Source organism: Mauremys mutica, chromosome 9 (assembly GCF_020497125.1).
Source record: "Mauremys mutica isolate MM-2020 ecotype Southern chromosome 9, ASM2049712v1, whole genome shotgun sequence".
Lineage (NCBI taxonomy): Eukaryota > Metazoa > Chordata > Testudines > Geoemydidae > Mauremys > Mauremys mutica.
In genome coordinates, this window is record NC_059080.1 from 45,518,175 (window position 1) to 45,537,085 (window position 18,911).

At 52.1% G+C, this 18,911-nt stretch overlaps 1 protein-coding gene across 4 annotated transcripts in view; it reads left to right on the plus strand.

Annotated features, from left to right (window-relative positions):
* The first annotated feature begins 18,247 nt into the window (after window positions 1-18,247).
* The window catches only part of LOC123377601 (diacylglycerol kinase delta-like), a 191,104-nt gene continuing 190,440 nt past the window's right edge, over window positions 18,248-18,911 (plus strand). For 3 of the 4 annotated variants that reach the window (XM_045030692.1, XM_045030695.1, XM_045030694.1), the window contains exon 1: window positions 18,248-18,430. The gene's annotated coding sequence lies outside the window, so the exon portion shown is untranslated. Of the gene's footprint in view, window positions 18,431-18,618; window positions 18,743-18,911 lie in introns of those variants that run through there. The other variant, XM_045030693.1, reaches the window with a different exon arrangement.

Here is an 18,911-nt window from a genome sequence, read left to right on the forward strand (position 1 = left end):
CCCCCAAGGTGTTTTGGTGCCTAACTCCCATTGACAATGCTGCTTGCATTGGGAGCCTCTGGCAGAGCTGACTTGTACCTGATCTCTGGAATCCTACGTCAACCCTGTCCCCACAGACTGTCCTGCCTGGCACCAGTGGTTTGAGCATTGGCCTGCTAAACCCAGGGTTGTGAGTTCAATCCTTGAGGGGGCCATTTGGGGAACTGGGGTAAAAAAACCTGGGGATTGGTCCTGCTTTGAGCAGGGGGTTGGACTAGATGACCTCCTGAGGTCCCTTCCAACCCTAATATTCTATGATTCTATGATTGGAGGCCCCAGGATACCTCAGGCTGTGTGTGACCTGCAGGAGGGGAAGCACCTTGACCTGGCAGGAGGCCTGGCTTCTTCCTCTGCTAATCCTGCCCAGGGCGCAGCACCAGAGGGAGCTCAGACAGTTCTGTCCTGATTCCTGATGGCAGGATGATGGACACAGACCTGGCCATGAGGACCCAGCTTTCTGCCTGGCTCCTACTGCTGAGTGCTCACTCTGGGGCTGGCTACCAAGCTACAGAGAAGCTACAACCCCTGTCCTGTGTCGCAGCCTGTCCCCTGCCAGGGAGGACACCCTGGTGGGCACTGCATGGTTCCTACCAGCACCATGTCCCATCTCTGAGCACCAACGCAGTCAGTGCAGGCTCTGAGCTACTCCTCCTCAACAACTGATCAGCAGAGACTCTGCCAGAGAGACCCACCGTGCCCAGCTGATAGCCAGCCCCAGGAATGGTGCCCACTGATGGGAGGAGGAGAGAGGCTGGGGGCACCATTGCTGTGATCTTGGTCTCCCACAGCTGTGTGGGGACAGGTGTGATTGTAAGGCTGAGCGAGAGTGAGCAGATGGTGGCTAGATTACACAGAGCAGAGCGAGGGGCAGGGTAACTCTAGCTGGATGCGTGTGCGGAGTAGATGTATAAATCAGAGCAATAGAAGGGATAGAGGGAGAGGCTACCTAGCAGGATCACTTAAACTAGGGCTTTTCTCTCTCTGGGACTGGAGCACAGGAGAATTAACCATCCCCAGCCCCATGGTCGGTGGTGCCATCAGAGCCCTTTCCTCCTTCCCCCGTGCCCCGGACAATCATTGATCTGGGCCCAGAAATCCCCTGAAACAGACCGCCTCAGCCGCCCCCTCCCGACAAGCTGCAAACCTGTCCACGTGCGTCACCGCCTGCCCGAGAGCAGCGTTCAGCCTTTAACCACTTTGTGCCTGTCTCGCCGGCTGGGCTGGCGCGCGCGTGTCCGTCACACGCAGCCATGGGGACATGACAGGGGTGTTTGCAAACTGGGCCTGGGGGTGGCCTGCGAGTGGCCTGCGAGTGACAAGCCAGGTATGGACCGGAGCAAAGACTCTGGCTGTCGGCACACGACGTGGAGGGCCGTGGCGTGATGTGTGCAGTGGAAAATCTCCCCAGCGAGTCACACCTTTGATCCGGCTCTCCATTCAACGCCTCTCATTGTCTCTCCTCTCTCCTTTGCCCTTTCTTTTCTTCATTCGTCTCTCCCTCTTCCCTTGCTACCTGTCGCCACCCCCCCCCCCTTGTTTTCTTGTGTTCTCTCTCTTCCCCTCCCTCCCTCCCTCCCTCCAGCCAATAGCACAAGCAGACTCCTCTCCTGGGTGGAAAGTCACCGATACTGGAGCTGCCCCCTCCCCCCGTCATGCCACGCTGTCTCTTGATCAGGGCCGGCTCCAGACCCCAGTGCGCCAAGCGCCCGCTTAGGGTGTCCCAGCTGGAGGGTGGCAGGCGGCTCCGGTGGACCTCCTGCAGACGTGCCTGCGGAGGGGCCGCTGGTCCCGCAGCAGCAGAAATCCTAGAGCCGCCTCTGCTCTTGATGAAGCTTAATATAGCTCAGAGGAAAATGATTTGCTGCACAGGCTTGAAGATCCCTCCAGCCCCAGTGGCAGGAAGGGGTCAGAGGCAGTCGGCTCTGCAGCGCTGATGATGGCAAGTAGCATCCTGGCTACGCACGAGCCCGGCCCCAGCCTGCGGGACCAGGAGATTCTCCGCCCTGGACTAGCGCCATGCGGGAAGCCGGCCGTTGCTGAAACCTGCCTCAGCAAGGGACGGGACTCCAGAGCTGAGCGAATGCCTCTTTTCTGAATACAAACTTGGAGGCGCAGGCAGAACCCGCTGCCGCTGCCTCTTACTCCAGCGGCTCGCGGAAGCTCGGGGAGGATTTCCATTCCAGAGAGCAACACACAGCAGCTCTGCACCCAGCTCTGGGGAGGGGAAGCAAAGAATAACGTCTGGGAATCTCCCAGGGGAGCTGAGGGAGGCAGAATAGCATCCCCCAAGGGAGAATTCAGGCTGGCTGCTAGAGCTAACATACATGGTCATGTGGAAAGGGCCAAGAGATCTTCATGAGCACCGTGCAGTGAGGGTCCCATTGTGCTAGGCTCTGTCCATAGGCAGTGAGAGACAGTCCAGGCGTCAGAGAGCTTCCACTCTAAACAGTGGGGCCTGATGAATGGTGGGAGGGAGACAGAGGCAGATAGAGGGGAAGTAATTGACCCAAAGTCTCCTGATTGCCAGCCCAGCGCCCTCGCCCCTGGAGCACTAGCCTCCAAACGGCGAACTCACATGCTCTTGGGAAAAGTGTCATCTGATCATCACTGACCACAACTAGCCAGCACCTTGGCTCTGTGCCTTAAGGAGAGATAGCAGCTCCATGTCCCTGGACACCCGACGTCAGCCATGGCTCAGACTAACTCTGAGAGCAGAAAGACACCTCCTGCGCGGAAATGCCTTGGCCACTTCCAGCAGCAGCTGGGTTTCGGTCGTACACATTACAGCTAGAAAAGCCCTTCTAAAGGTGCTGAGGGATTGGTGCAGGACCCTTCCCTACCTCATACACCCCAGAATTAGGCAGCAGGGGCCAAGCTGTCCTTGAAAACAATCAAGCTTGTTGCATCTGATGAAGTGGGTTCTAGCCCACGAAAGCTTATGCCCAAATAAATTTGTTAGGCTCTAAGGTGCCAGAAGGACTCCTCATTGTTTTTGCTAATTGAGCTTGCATGGCTGCAAAAATACCTTCCAAATAGGAGTCCGTGCTGCGCTGTATCCCAGGACTGTGAGCATCCCCTCTCGATCTTCTGTGTGCACTAGGCCAGGGCTCAGCTGCAATCAACTGACACAACTTGTCCTTAGCTGTGCTGACCACAAAGCCATGCTCAGCACTGCAGCAACTAGCTTGAGCATGCCCAAGGAAACATGACAGAGACAGGCACTGAGGGCCTGGCTTTCACAACAGCATTGGGTGCTGAGTTCTGCTGAAGCTCTGGCCCTCAAAGTCGAGGGCAGGGATTCCTCTCCTCCACTATGGTCCTTGTACGCTACTGAGCCCCTTTGCAGGCCGGAGAACTCCCCTGGGGCAGGCACTGGGTAGGATAGCGATAGGCTGGTTTGCAAATGCCCCCTTGGGAACTTGTCTGCTGTCTCCAGTGCCGAGAACAGAGATGGGGATTGGAGGGGTGCCCTAGAGCCTGTGTGGTTAGTGCAGGTTGTGGGGCAGTCCATAGACTGCTGCCCCCAATATCAGTGCTTGATATTGGGGGCAGCAGCCCAGAATCAGACAGTCTTGCAGCCACCAATCAACCATTGAGGCTGCACCTGGAGGAGGAGCCAGGGAGCAAAGATTAATTAGTCATGAAGCTCCGCTGGAGAGGAACAAGAGGAGCCTGTATAAAGCCAGGTAGCTGAGAGCAGAAGAGAGCTGCAGACACTTGCAGGGTAGGAGAAGGCAATGCAGGAAGTAGCCCAGGGATACAGCAGTAAGGATTAGGACTGTGAAGACCTGGACTGCTTATTGTAGGGTCCCTGGGCTGGAACCCAGCATAGAGGCTGGGCTTGGGTTTCCCTACCAGCCACTGGCATAGCTTTACTGAGGGGCAATGACCTGGAAGGCTGCCTGGGATGCAGGGCCGGCTCTACAGTTTTCGCCGCCCCAAGCAGCGCACCGAATTGCCGCCGCGGGTGGGGGGGTGGGGCAGTCCTGTGTGCCCTTAGGGCGGCAGGCGCGTTTCCGCGGCGGCGGCAATTCGGCAGCAGCTTCTGTGTTTAGCTGAAGCCGCCCCGGACAGCTAAACATAGAAGCTGCTGCTGCCGAATTGCCGCCGCCGCGGAAATGCGCCTGCCGCCCTAAGGGCACAGGGACTGCCCCCTCTCCCGCCTGTGGCAGCAATTCGGCGCTGCTTGGGGGCAAAACAGGGACTGCCGCCCCTTGCAGATTGCCGCCCCAAGCACCAGCTTGGAATGCTGGTGCCTGGAGCCGGCCCTGCTGGGATGGCAGCAAGACTTTGGTACACAAACCTCCCTGGAAGGGGAAAACTACAGTGACCTGGCCGAAGGGCCAAGCAATGGAGAGGAAGCAGCTGAGTAGCTGGAGGACTGTGTCCAATTGTGGTCACCAATGTATAGAAAGGATGTAGCAAAACTGGAAAGGATCCAGAGGCAAGCAATTAAGATGATCATAGGGATGGAAAAATGTGAGCCATGTGAGCAAAGGCTGAGGGAACTGGGTATGTTTGGCTTGGAAAAGGGGACATTAAGGAGAGACATAATAGTGGTCTTCAAATATTTGAAAGGCTGGCATAAAAAAGATGGAGAAAAGTTGTTCTCTCTTGCCACAGAGGGCAGGACAAGAGGCAAACTACAGCAGAACAGATTTAGATTAACTCTCAGGAGACATTTCCTATCTGTAAGAACAGTAGGACAGTGGAACAGATGCCTAGGGATGTTGTGGAAACTCCTTCACTGGAGATTTCCAAAAGGATTCTGGATAGCCACCTGTCTTGGATGGTTTAATAGGTGGACTGTGGGCCAAACCTGGACCACCAAAATTCAGCTTTTGAACTGTCCATGAAATATTTTTATTTACTTATTATCATTATTGTTGGGTGTTTTTAATTATTTTCTCTGGAGTCTGGCCCTTCATTAGACCTTGACCAAGAAATTTGGACCTCGAGAAAAAACAATTGACTACCCCTGGTTTAGACACAACAAATCCTGCATCTTGGCAGGGGGTTGGACTAGCTGATCCTTGTGGTCCCTTCTAACCCTATGGTTCTCTGGTTCTCTGAGTCCCAAGAGAGAGGGGGAGTGAGCATTGGCAGGAAGGGGCATCAGATGAGCAGAGCTAATCCACAGCCAGGAGGATGTGCACCAGTGGTGAGTAGAACCCCCCGCGATGCCTGGGGACATCTCCTCATAGAAGAACATCTACTCAGGCAGAGATTGCTCATAGTGGCATCTGTCGTGGCCTCAGTCCATTCCTGGGGCTCCTCCCTGGATCTTCTGTGGGTGCTAAACTCACACTAAACATGCTCAGAGCTGCTAGTCTCTTGGGGCCCAAAGTCCTCTCACTCAACATCCACTGTGACTAGAACCACCCAGCCAGGGGCACTTTGAAATTGGAGCTCAGGCAAACCCCAAGCCTGTAGAACAGGGTGGCCTAATCCTGGTGAATTAATCTGGCCCTGCCACACCCCTGTGAGGTGTAGGGTAGAAGCCAGCAGGCAGGAGCTGGCTATGGAGAGCTCTTGAGCGGGGTTAAGCCGAGCCTGGGCACTGGTACTAACTCTGGTGGTGGGCCAGGGCTGGCCCACAACATTTTGGCACCTGAGGCGGGGAGCTCAAATGATGCCCCCCATGTCCCCTTGCTTGGGCCAAAACTTTGAAAGGTCTCAATTCTGCCTTCTTCCTGTTCTACTCCTCTCATGGTACTGATCTGCTACCTACCCCAATAAAGGAGAACTAACTACTTAAAATGCCTTGTTCCAAAATTTTAAGTAACACTTAACTTTCAAATGCCTGAACAGCAAATGTAACTTTTCTTGTCTGCATAGTAAACACTGGCATTTTTATCTGTTTGAATAATCAAAGTGGTGCTTTCCATGCCTTCTTGGTTGCAAAGATTTGAACTGCTTCCTGAAGGTCCACGGTCTGGGCCAGCTCATGCTCTATTGAGATGCTTTCAAGGCTGACCAGCCTCTCCTGTGTAATTGTGGAGCGTAGATGTGTTTTTATTAACTTCAGCTTGGAGAAGCTGCGTTCTTCACTGGCAACTGTTACAGGAAGTGTTAGAAGTATGCACAGAGCAACAAAAGCATTTGGAAAGAGGGTGGTCATCTTATTTGTGCACATATATTCCAGAACAGCCTTTGGAGTTGATCCTGCTGAAATGTATCTTGAAAGGGCTTTCAGTTCATCACTCGCATCAATCTCGCGCATGTCACCATGTGTCAACACTGTCTCTAGTGCTCTGCATTGCTGGTGTAGGTCTTCTTCAGGTATAGTGAGGAGTTTTGGAATATCATACAACATCCCAAATATATTGCTGTGTTCCTTGAGCTGCATGAAACATTCTTCAACTGACAGTATTGCACAATCCAGCACCTGGTTAAAGAATTCAACTTTGAATTGTTGTTTGGGGTCTCTTATGGGATTATCCTGTGCCTTGTAATCAAAATGTCTTCTTCTTCGGTGACTCTTGTATTCTCGAATGGGTGGGAAAATAGCTTCAGTGTAAAGTTCCTCTGCCAACTTCTGTGCACTCTTTAGAACATTTTGAAATCCCTTATCTGACCAGTAAGACTGTAGGTATGACTTTGCTTTGTCCAGTTGTTCCATTGCTCCAGATATATCAAGGTCAACACCTTGGAGTCTCTTGCTTACAACATTTATTTTAAACAGTATGTCATGCCACAACACTAAGCCACACAGAAATTTGAAGTTATGTATGTTTCTGGTGATTCCATTTCCTTCTGCCACTGTTCTCCCACGAACAGTTCCTGTCATAGCATTATTCTCCATAATGGCAACTATGGCATCATCTATCTTCCCTATTTGATAGGCTTTATTGCCTCCACTCGACTTTCCCATCGTGTGGCACTCAGTGGTTTCAGTGTCAGAGAGGATGTTCCCAGATGTTGCTTCAAAATTTGCCATAGATGAGCTGATGCAGAGAAAAATATATAGATCCTTTGAATTACATTAAAAAATTCAGCAGCCTCACTAGAAGCTGATGCTGCATCACTGACCACCAAGTTCAATGAATGAGAACTGCATGGGACAAAAAAAGCTCTAGGGTTTAATTCTCGGATCCATGTTCTCTGTTCTTTCCTCTCATGTTGGCACCATTATCGTAGCCCTGACCTCTCATGTCAGCTATCACAATTCCCGTATCTTCCAGCTTTCTAAGAAGCACATTTGTCATACTAGCTCCTGTAGTATCATCAATGTCAATAAATTCTAGAAAATGCTCTCTGAGAGTCACTATTGCAGGGACATTTTCACTAGGTTCTGTTGTTGTTACAAAACGCACCATTAAAGTCATTTATTCAGTATGGCTGATGTCAGGTGTGCAGTCCAGAATAACAGAGTAGTAGCTTGCTGACTTCAGATCTGCCACAATCTTCTGTTTGACTTTTGTTCCTAGTAACTGTATGCTCTCATTTTGAATTGTTTTTCAAAGGTAGTGGTGTGTATACATTTCTTGGGTGGTAACTCTTCCTAGATGCTCCTGGAGTACAGCATCAAACTCAGCCATCAGCTCCACAATTTTACGGAAGTTTCCATTGTTTGGCACATACAGTGATATGAAGTGCCACACAGAGCTAGGTTTTGGGTAGCAAGCATTCGCACAATGACAATGAGCCTTTTCAGAACATTTTGCCAGAAAAGATACTCTGATGCAATCTTCTCTTGATGCTGATCATCTATGGTGGCCTTTAACCTTAGTTTCATCTCAAGCTCTTTCCACCTATGGAATGCTCTCTGGTGATTTGCTGCCTTCTCATGGCATGCCATATTTCTAGCCAGATTTTTCCATTCCTTTGTTCCTGTAGAACCCAATGTGGCTGGAAGAGTTTACAACAAAAACAGTATGCAGCATTCTGGGTTTTTGAGTACATAAGCCATGGCCTCTCCACTTTGTCACCACTGGGGATTTCACGCCAGTAATGTGTTGGATGAAAACTTCTATTTTCATTGTCTTTGGGGAACATGAAGTTTTTCACTTGTTGTGGCCCATGCAGTACAAGGAAGTCCCTCAGACTACTGCTCAAGTGGGTCCACAGTCCTGGATCATCTAGACTTAAGGAACTAAACTCAGCAGCAGCTGTTTCTTGCGCCTCCACCACACTCTTCTCAGACCTACACTTTTCTTCAGGAATGTGCATGGTTGCATCCATTTGAGATGGAGATATGGATGTTGCATCCATTTGAGATGGAGATATGGATGCTGCAGTAGCTGCCAGGTCACCTGCACTCTGACTAACTGGAAGATCAGGCATCTCCTCACCACTCACATCCTCACTGGGGCCGGAAGGCTCACCGTGAACATTTGTGTCTATATATCTCAGGAGAGCTCCTTCCTGCTTAGATAGAAAAGCTTCCTTTGCTTTCTTTCTTTTTCTGAATGCTGCCCCACAGGGGTGTTTTCTTCTTTCACTCCTGACTGCTATTCTGTGCCAGCTATAGTGGCTCTCAACACTCAATTGAAGGGACAAATAAGCAGGCTGGTAGCAGGGCCTGAGTGAGGGAAGATATCAGCATCTTAAGAGCCTAACTGGCTCCCACTACTTCAGTTGACTGCCTGTTCTCCTCAAGTGGGTTCAGGGAAGCAGCAGGAAACAGGAAGCTCCCTGAGAAGCTGGTGTTAATCAGTCCAGGCTCCGGGGGGTGCTAGAGAGGTACATAAGAGGCTCCTCCTCCAGGGGCGGCTCTAGGAATTTGGCCACCCCAAGCAGTCATGCCTGCGGGAGGTGCACTGGAGCCGCGGGAGCAGCGGACCTCCCGCAGGCATGACTGCGGAGGGTCCACTGGTCCCCCGGCTCCAGTGGACCTCCCGCAGCTGCGGAGGATTCGCTGCTCTCGCGGCTCCGCAGTCATGCCTGCGGGAGGTCCACCTGAGCCGCGGGACCAGCGAACCGTCTGCAGTGATGCCTGCAGGAGGTCGACTGGACCCGCGGCTCCGGTGGACCTCCCGCAGGCATGACTGCGGAAGGTCCGCCGGATCCGCCTGCCACCCTGCCGGCAAAATGCCGCCCCAAGCGTACACTTGGCGCGCTGGGGTCTGGAGCCGGCCCTGTCCTCCTCCTCTCTCTCCCTGCAGCACCTGCTGCTTTCTGTTATTCCTGCTCACTGTTTCTCCTGCCTGCCTGTTACGTCTCTTGTGCCCTGCTTCAGCATGGCACTCCACCATCTCTGTGCAGGGCCCCCGGGGTGGGGGCAAGTGGAGCAATTTGCCCCGGGCCCCACAGGGGCCCCCACGAGAGTTTTTTGGGGGCCCTGGAGCGGGGTCCTTCACTTCTTCCATCCTAAGTGCAGGACTTTGCACTTGTCCTTGTTGAACCTCATCAGGTTTCTTTTGGCCCAATCCTCTAATTTGTCTAGGTCCCTCTGTATCCTATCCCTACCCGCCAGTGTATCTACCACTCCTCTCCGTTTAGTGTCATCTGCAAACTTGTTGAGAGTGCAGTCCACATCCTCCTCCAGATCATTAATGAAGATATTGAACAAAACCGGCCCCAGGACCCACCCTTGGGGCACTCCACTTGAAACCGGCTGCCAATTAGACAAGGAGTCATTGATCACTACCTGTTGAGCCCGACGATCTAGCCAACTTTCTATCCACCTTATAGTCCAATCATCCAGCCCATACTTCTTTAATTTGCTGGCAAGAATACTGTGGGAAACCATATCAAAAGTTTTGCTAAAGTCAAGGAAAGTCCACTGCTTTCCCCTCATCCACAGACCAAGTTATCTCCTCATAGAAGGCAATTAGGTTAGTCAGGCATGACTTGCCCTTGGTGAATCCATGCTGACTGTTCCTGATCACTTTCCTCTCCTCTAAGTGCTTCAGAATTGATTCCTTGAGGACCTGCTCCATGATTTTTCCAGGGTCTGAAGTGAGGCTAACTGGCCTCTAGTTCCCCGGATCCTCCTCCTTCCCTTTTTTAAAGATGGGAACTGCATTAGCCTTTTTCCAGTCATCTGGGACCTCCCCTGAGCACCATGATTTTTCAGAGATAATGGCCAATGGCTCTGCAATCACATCCACCAACTCCCTCAGCACCCTCGGGTGCAGTGCCCCATGGACTTGTGCTCGTCCAGTTTTTCTAAATAGTCCTGAACCACTTTTTTCTCCACAGAGGGCTGGTCACCTCCTCCCCATACGGTGCTGCCCAGTGCAGCAGTCTGGGAGCTGACCTTGTTCGTGAAGACAGAGGCAAAAAAAGTATTGAGTACATTAGCTTTTTCCACATCCTCTGTCACTAGGTTGCCTCCCTCATTCAGTAAGGGGCCCTTGACTTTCTTCTTGTTGCTAACATACCTGAAGAAACCCTTCTTGTTACTCTTAACATCTCTTGCTAGCTGCAACTCCAAGTGTGATTTGGCCTTCCTGATTTCACTCCTGCATGCCTGAGCAATATTTTTATACTCTTCCCTGGTCATTTGTCCAATCTTCCACTTCTTGTAAGCTTCTTTTTTGTGTTTAAGATCAGCAAGGATTTCACTGTTAAGCCAAGCTGGTCGCCTGCCATATTTACTATTCTTTCTACACACTGGGATGTTTTTTTCCTGCAACCTCAATAAGGATTCTTTAAAATACAGCCAGGTCTCCTGGACTCCTTTCCCCCTCATGTTATAATGACCAAAGGGAAGGCCCAGCAACAGTTGGGTGCCAACTAGTGAGTTGTTCTGGTGCTCATGGGGCTTGCTCTGGGGCTCGCCCTTATAACACCTGTCTGTTCCACTTGGACAAAGAGTTCCTAAGAACCAGCCCAGCTTCCCTCCCTGCAATAAATCTTGTTCTTCTGCACTCTCAAGAAGGGTGCTGCTCTCTTGCACCAAACCATCTAGCAAACCATGGCAGTTAGAGACAGACAGGATCTCTCTAGACCCTCTCCTGCCTGCCAGAGCAGGTTATTTCCCATAGCCTATTCCTTGGGGCTTTATTTAGTCTGGTTGTAATGTCCCATGGGATGTGGCTCCCACCACGGCCCTGGGAGACTAGTCCATGGTCTAGTGCAGTGTTTCTCAACCTTTTTGATATCAGGGACCAGCTTGTTGCCTTCCTAGAGTGCATCAGGGAGATCTCAGGGACTGGCGCTGGTCCACAGACGGGTCATTGAGAAACGCTAGTCTTAATGAACTGGCTAGCTTGTGTGTGCACTGCTGCCTCCTACTGGCTGGGATCAGAACTGCTCAGTTATGTACCAGAAGTGCACTGCCAATATCTAAAGGGGATTCTACCTTTACCGAAGCAGCAGGATTCTCAGCACTCAAGGCAGGAGGCTGGGGATTTTGGTACTGTGAAGTGCTCAGCAGCCCCAGTCAGGGACTGAGTTTCTGGGTGGCCTCAGGTTTGTGATGCTATGAGTAGATTTGTAACTTTGAAAGCAGGGCTGGCTCCAGGCACCAGCATAGGAAGCTGGTGCTTGAGGTGGCCAATTCAAAGGGGCCAATTCAAAGGGGCACTCCGTCCGGTATATGGGTGGCACATCCAGGTCCTTGGCGGTAATTCGGCGGAGGGTCCCTCATTCTCTCTCTTCCTCTTTGAGCTGCCGCCAAACTGACGCCGAAGAGGAAGAGAGGGAGGGCCCGCCGCCAAACTGCTGCCGAAGAGGAAGAGAGGGAGGACCCACTGCCGAACTGCCACAGAAGGAGCGACGTGATTGAGCTGCCATCGAAGTGTCGCCGCTCTTTTTTTTTTTTGCCACTCGGGTCGGCAGAAAAGCTGGAGTCAGCCCTGTTTGAAAGGGTTCTTTTCCATTTAAAAATCACATGCAGTCAGCACAGCTGCCCCTCACTGACAGCAGAAATGGGATATGTAAAAGTGAACGACTTTTAACAATCCTGTTGCATTTTTACTATTTCTTCTACTTGTTTCCTACTTGCATTTTTCTCTGCCTGAACAATGGAACCCAATGGCATCAGATTCACTTTTGTTTAGGGTCAGTTTCACTCCTAACTTCTCAGTGCTGCAGAGTTGGCGGCTAACAACGTGGGAGAGGAGAGGGGAGGGGAGGAGAGGGAATGGCAGTTTCTCGCTGTTCTTTCTATATTTCCAACTTTAAAACAAAACCCCCAAGAACCCGAGAAATACTAACGTTGTGGCTCTTAAAGGTTTCACTAATTTCAATCTACATTTGGAGACAGTATCTATCTAGATCCTTCTTCTATAACCATCATAGTAGTATCCGAGTCTATTTAATTAACAGTTTATCTTGCATGCATTTAGGATGTGATCCTACAAGCTGCTCCTTGTGGGCTGGATCCACCCACTCAGAACAGCTTTCAAGACCCAGGGCCTTATTCTGTTACTGATCTGGTGTCTTACATCAAAAACAAATTTTCTTCAATTTCCTTTCTGACTCAGCAGCCCACTGCCTGGCTAGCAGTTGATGGACACAGCAGGACCGAGCTCCTGGTAAACACCGGGGTTGGCAGCTCCACACAGCCAGGATCAACTGCCTTATTGCACCCCCTCCCCTTGGATCTGCTTTTAACAAACTGTCTCTTCAGAAGCCTTTCTGGGGTACAATTTGCTGAAGTTCGCAAGGCTCAATTCCACCTGCTAGGTTAGATGGAACTGCTGGTGTTGGAGCTAGAGCAATCAGTGCTGACTTCTTGGAGCCCTGTTGGAAAGAAGATGGGGATCTCATTTCCCATCTTCCCCAATATATGCAGGGCTGCTGAGAGCGGGTTCGGGCCCCGGTGAAAAAAATTTTCAGGCCCCCCCCCAGCACGGGCGGACCGGCTAAACAGGGCTGGGGAAGCCAAGCCCTGGGCCCCCTTCCGGACTGCCGAGCCCTGGTAATTTGTACCGGCTCCCCCCACTCTCGTCTGCCATGAATACGTGACCCCTAGGCCATCACCCCAGCAAATCCCCCTTCCCATCCTGTTCTTATTCACTGAGAGTTAGGCACAGCTTGGTACTGCTTTAGTTCCTGCTGTCCTGGCACCTGTTAGTGGAAGAAATAACTGGCCAGGCTTTGAAAAACAAACCCTGGGGAATCGCTGGTTCTGGAGGTGCCATCCCCACCTCACTACCGCTTGGGGAAGAGGGGAGACTGATGGGAAGGTGCGTCATCCTAGTTCTAAAGTGCTTTGTAAAGTGACTCTAGAAATTCCTCTATCAGGCTCTGTGGCTGCTGATCAAATGCGCTCAGCATACAAGTAAAAGGATGGTTTTGTGAACTACCAGCACTGCAGAGCTACCAGCTGCAGAACTACTAGCTCTCCTGAGCTGGAGTTTGTCTGCCTGGTGCATCACCACCAGTAGCAATAAGTCTATGAGCTGAATTAAGTTCTTAGCTCCCTCTGTGCAACAGTGGGTTCCACACTGGTAAATGAGGGTGGAATCTGAATGACCAAGGATCTGTATGGGAGCCAGGCAATCAAGAATTTAGGCCTTTGGGTGTAGTGGTCTGCCAAGGGGAACAATTTGATGGAGGCCCTGGATAACAGACCTCTTGATGCATAAACCTGGGGATAATCCAGCTGGCTCTCACAGAGCAGTGCTGACTCAGTGGGGCTGACAGGAGCATATGGGACAGGTAGGAATAGCTCATTTTGGACACTGAAGTGACCGGGCATGACTCTGACTAGACAGAAGGAGCAGATTCATTCACAAATGCAGTACAGTCTGTGGTGGCATAGGGCATCATGGGCCATGAGCTCAAGCTGTATGTGTGTGTGTGCATGTGTCAAAAAGCCCCCTACATTACAGTTGCAAAATTCAGCCCCCTTGTACATATGCATCACAATGCAGGTTTTAATTCCATGATCACATAGTGCTCTTTCCACACACCTCCTGCCTCATTCAGCAGGGGTAGCTCTTCCTTTTTATCCTCCTCATTCAGTGTGTGGCCTCAGCCCTTATTTACTGCCCATTATTCAAACCCTTTACTGCCTAAAAATCTTCACTGCCTCCTGGGTGTTTCTGTGGTGCTCTCATCACAGTGCCGGAATGCTTCACAAACATGAATGAACTTATCTTCACATCGCCCCTGTGAGCTGAGGTGAGGTTAGCCCCAGTTTGCATAGGGGGAACCGAGCCACAGAGCAGGTGTGTGTGTGTATGAATTTTGGGTGCCTAACTTGAGACACATACAGCCTGGGTTCCCCCCCACAGAGAATTTAGCATGTGATATGCTCAAAACACAGCTCCCATTGACACAGCAGCTATCAGGGGTGTGCCGCACGACTGGTGTCTCATATTGGGCACCAAGGAAATGAGGAACACACAGTCAGTGATCACCAGTACAAAGTCTGGGTTAAGTGACTTGCCCAGCACCACCTGGGAACTCTGTGCCAGAGGCAAGGCTAGAATCCAGTTCTCAGGGCAGTGCTTTAACCATGTGACCCTCCTGTCTCTGCCTGAAATCCCTTCCCTTGGTCACTGCACAGCTTCCAACTTCTACACCAAATGAAGCAGGGATCCTACAGACAACAGCCTTATTTCCTACCTAGCCATGCTGAATGAGACGGGGGTCCTGTAGGCAAAAAATACTGTGATTGTGTAATTAATGACTGGAGCAGAATGTCTATCCATAAAGGTTCCAGATTAAAGATGTCTGGGAAACCTTAATTTTGGCATCTCCCAATTTTCCAAGGCTTCACTTTGCAATTTTAATAATGTAATTTGCAGCATGTGAAAGCCTATTGACCCCCAGCTTGGGTCACCCACAGGGTTTGGCCCTTTAGCTCCTTGGCACAGACCTTTGCTACTTGAGCTAGCAGAGTAACCAACAGAAATAGCAGGCTGAGTATGTGGACCTGGCATCAGAGGGGGATGAGACACACTCTGCTGGTGGGTTTTACAGACATCTGCTGACAGCGGAGGACTGGAGAGACTCAGATCTCCTGGGTTCAATTCCAGGTTCTGGAGGGAGTGTGCTCTAGTGATGATTGACTTCTGCCCCAGTCCCTGCACCAAGCCTGGCTGCGTCTCCCTTTCTTGCACCCTTCTGCTCCTGTCCTCCCTCCCATCCATACTTCTGTACCCCAGATGCCTCCCCTGCCTCTACTCCTATCCAGCTTCCCTGGTGCCTCCTGTCTCCCACCACTCCCCCGTTTCTGGCTACTGTTTCCCCCACTTTCTATGCTTCTCCCAACCCTCAGGCTCCTGTAATCCCTCTCCCCATCCTCAGGTGCTGAACCAAACTGTAAACCCTATATATGATGGAAACCACTTCAAGCCAGGGGGTGCAGTAGCACCACTAGAAACAGCACCTATGTCCCCCTGGTCCCCATTCTCCTCCCAAATTCCTGAGCCCTCTGCATTCAGGCTATGCCCTCCTCCATGCTGCCTGGGTGCAAGGAGGCACAGCCACCCTGCTCACAGATTTGGCACCACAGCCAGTGGGAGCAGCAATTTCAGGGAGAGTCCACCTCAGCCCCTGGAGGCTGCAGCCCCATGCTCAGTCCCTGCAGGGGATGGTGCATGTGCATATGGAGGAGCTGCAAGGGGCTGGAGTGTGTTCAGTGCGGATGGCATCTTTGGATTAGCTGTTCAACTCTAACAGGTTGTGCCATCTCCAATTTGTCCAAAGGCTCGTAACTTGGCCAAACTTGGCCAGATTTTTACAGGAATTGCAAAAGGCAGATCCTTAATACCAGGGCAACCCCCTGCCAATTTCCTGTCCCTGCTCCAAAGCATATGGGCACTGGAATGTCTCTGTGCTAAATAAAGGTGTGTGTGTGGGGGAGTAGCTCCCTTTGATGGACACCCAGCCAGCCAGTAGCTGCAAAATCCATTAGTAGCTGTTCTCTCCTTGCTTTACCTGTAAAGGGTTAAAAAAGCCCATAGGTAAAAGGAAGGGAGTGGGCTATAAACGGGACCTGACCATAAAAGCCAATGGGAGAGCTAGAACTTTTTAAAATTGGGAAAAAAACCTTCCCTTTGTCTGTCGTTGTTCTCCGGAGAAAGGGGACAGAGCAGAGACAGGGCTGGGACTATGCTGTAAGAAGCTTTAAGCCAGGTATGAAAAACCATCGAATCATACCTAGAAACTACTTATTTTAAACCCCACATATGTAAGTAGATCAGGAAATGTCTAGGAAGACACGATTAGGTTTATCTCTTTTATTTCTTTATGGCTTGTGGACTTCTCTGTGCTAACCCCCAAATACTTTTGTTTTGCTTGTAACCATTAAGCTGGATCTCAAGAAAACCATTCTTGATGCTTAATTATTATATTTAATCTTTTTAAATCTAGTGATAGCCTAACTTCCAGATGTATTTTCTTTCTTTTTGTTTTTAATAACATTTACCTTTTTTAAGCACAGGATTGGATTTTTGGTGTCCTAGGAGGTTTGTGCATGTTATTTGATTAGCTGGTAGCAACAGCTGATTTCTAGGGCTGCCCAGAGGATTCAGGGGGCCTGGGGTCTTTGGTGGCGGGGGGCCCCCACTTCGGCGGTAATTTGGCCGTGGGGGGTCCTTCTGCTCCGGGACCCGCTGCCGAAGTGTCCCGAAGACCTGTGGCGGGGGCCCCCCGCCGCCGAATTACCACCGAAGACCCGGCACTTTGGCAGCGGATCCTGCTTCGGTGGTAATTCGGCGGCAGGGGGTGGGGTCCTTCTGTCCTGGGGCGGAAGGACTCCCTGCCACCGAAGACCCGGAGAGGAAGAAGCTCCGGGGGTCCAGGCCTCGTGAGAGTTTTCCGGGGCCCCCGGAGCGAGTGAAGGACCCTGCTCCAGGGCCCCCAAAAACTCTCGTGGGGGCCCCTGCTGGGCCTGGGGCCTGGGGCAAATTGCCCCACTTGCCCCCCCTCTGGGCGGTCCTGCTGATTTCCTTTGTTTTCTTTCTCAGCTGTTTCCGTGTGTGTGTGTGTGTGTGTGTATGTGTGTGTGTGTGTATGTGTGTGTGTATGTGTGTGTGTGTGTGTGAGAGAGAGAGAGAGAGAGAGAGGGCTTGAGGGTACCCCACAGGGAGGAATTCCCAAGTGCGCCTTCCTGAGTTCAAAGGGTTTTTTTGCATTTGGGTGGTGGCAGCATCTACCCATCCAAGGTCAGAGAGAAGCTGTAACCTTGGGAGTTTATTATAAGCCTGGAGTGGCCAGTATTATTTTTTATAATCCTTGCGGGCCCCCACCTTCTACACTCAAAGTGCCAGAGTGGGGAATCAGCCTTGACAGCCTCCAAAAAAAAGAAAAGTCTTTGTCCCTAATCTGCTGGGTAGAAACATCTCAGTCATTTTTGTTGAAACTTTCCAAAAATATTCAGCCTCAGACATGCATGGCATGGACAATTTCAGCTGGAAGGCTTAAAGTTTGGCAAAAGTATCAGCAATTGAAAACAGGGGCTTACAATGGGAGGTGTCAGGCAACCTTAGCAATAGGTGGTACTACTAGCGCCCCCTGTGGGAAACAAATCTACATCTTTGGAATATTAGGAAACATCAGGGCTTCCTTTGAAAGATGTATTTCATTTAGTAACTAACATCCCCCTTCCTTCTTTGGGGCTGCTGGGGGAAATTGGTTCCTTCTCATCAAGGCCCTGCTGTTGGCACAGGACCCAGATATCCAGTGCATAAGGTGGGGAACCAGGATGGGGTGGGTAAGTGACATGCCCAAGGTCCCAGGCTCCGGATTGACTTTAGGGTCAGGGGAGATTGGGTGCAGTGAATGGGTGACACAGCCAGGAATGAAATTGGGAGGCCTGGTCAACCAGAATGCACCTAGCCAGGGAAGGGTTCAGTCCAGGAGGCTCATGTCACAAGCGGTAGAGCAGGCTGTGCCCCAAATACTCCCCCCACCTCTCCCTAAGGACCCCCCAGGGCTGGGGCCTGTAGTTCCCCTGGGCCCCAGCAGCCTCCCAGCCAGCCGGGATGTGTGATCATGAGTAGCTTTGCGAGCCGCAGACAGCAGGCTCGGGCTTGCGGTGCTGAGGGCAGAGACCGGGCCGGTTTGCACAAGCACACAGCTCCGCAGGGCTGTGGGAGGAGGGGAGGGTGAAGCCTGCAGCAGGCCGGAGAAAGACGAGCCCCATTGCGCAGCTGGTGCCAGGGGCGGGCGGATCAGGCCCAGAGGGAAGCGGCCCCGCGGCTGCAGCGGCCAGGGCAGGGAGCGGAGCTGGAGGGGGGGGGGCCGGGACTGCAGTGCCGGGGCGCCCGAGCTGACAGGCGCGCAGCGCGGGGGGCGGAGGCAGAGAAGCAACATGTGCCGCAGATCGCTGGGCTGCCAGTGAGCTGAGCGCGGCGCCAGCCTCGGGAGCCCGGCCGCGGAGCAATGCGGCGGGGGAGCCCCGCAGCCAAGCCCGCCCCCTGCGGGGCTCGCTAGTGCCGGCTGGGCAGAGCCCGCCGTGACCCTCTCTCCTGTTCGCGGAGACTGCGCTCGTCACACGCGCTCACTGCGAGCGGCGGCGCACGGACGCGGGGAGCTGCAGGTAGGTGTCTGCCCCAGACGGGATGGGGCTGCCTGGCGTGGGAGGGACCTCTCCGCCCAGGGGGGCGCTCGGAGCTCCACCTGTTCTGGCCGTGGCGCGGCTCTTTGCATTGGTACATTCCCACCCCATAAACCCAACCACCTGTTTGGGGCACGGATGCCTCGTCCAGCTGGTGGGCCCCTGTCCGTGGCAGAGACAGCCCCAGCCTCCTCTTCTTGGGCTTCATCACCTGCCTCCTTGGCTGCTGGGGAAGAGAGGCTTTTCAGTGAGACCCTCCGCCCCCGCCCCCAGCAAACACAGTAGCCGGGGCAGGTGAGTGGAGCGGTGCATTTGGGGATGACGGGGTGGGGGATTTGCTGGGGGTCCCCCGAGGGTAGGACAGAGTGTTCTTGTTTACTGCAAACGGGTGAGATGCCCTGGCTGGGAGCCCTGCAGGCAGCAGCATGAAATAAAAAGCAGCCTGAGAAGGAAGCTGGGCTTT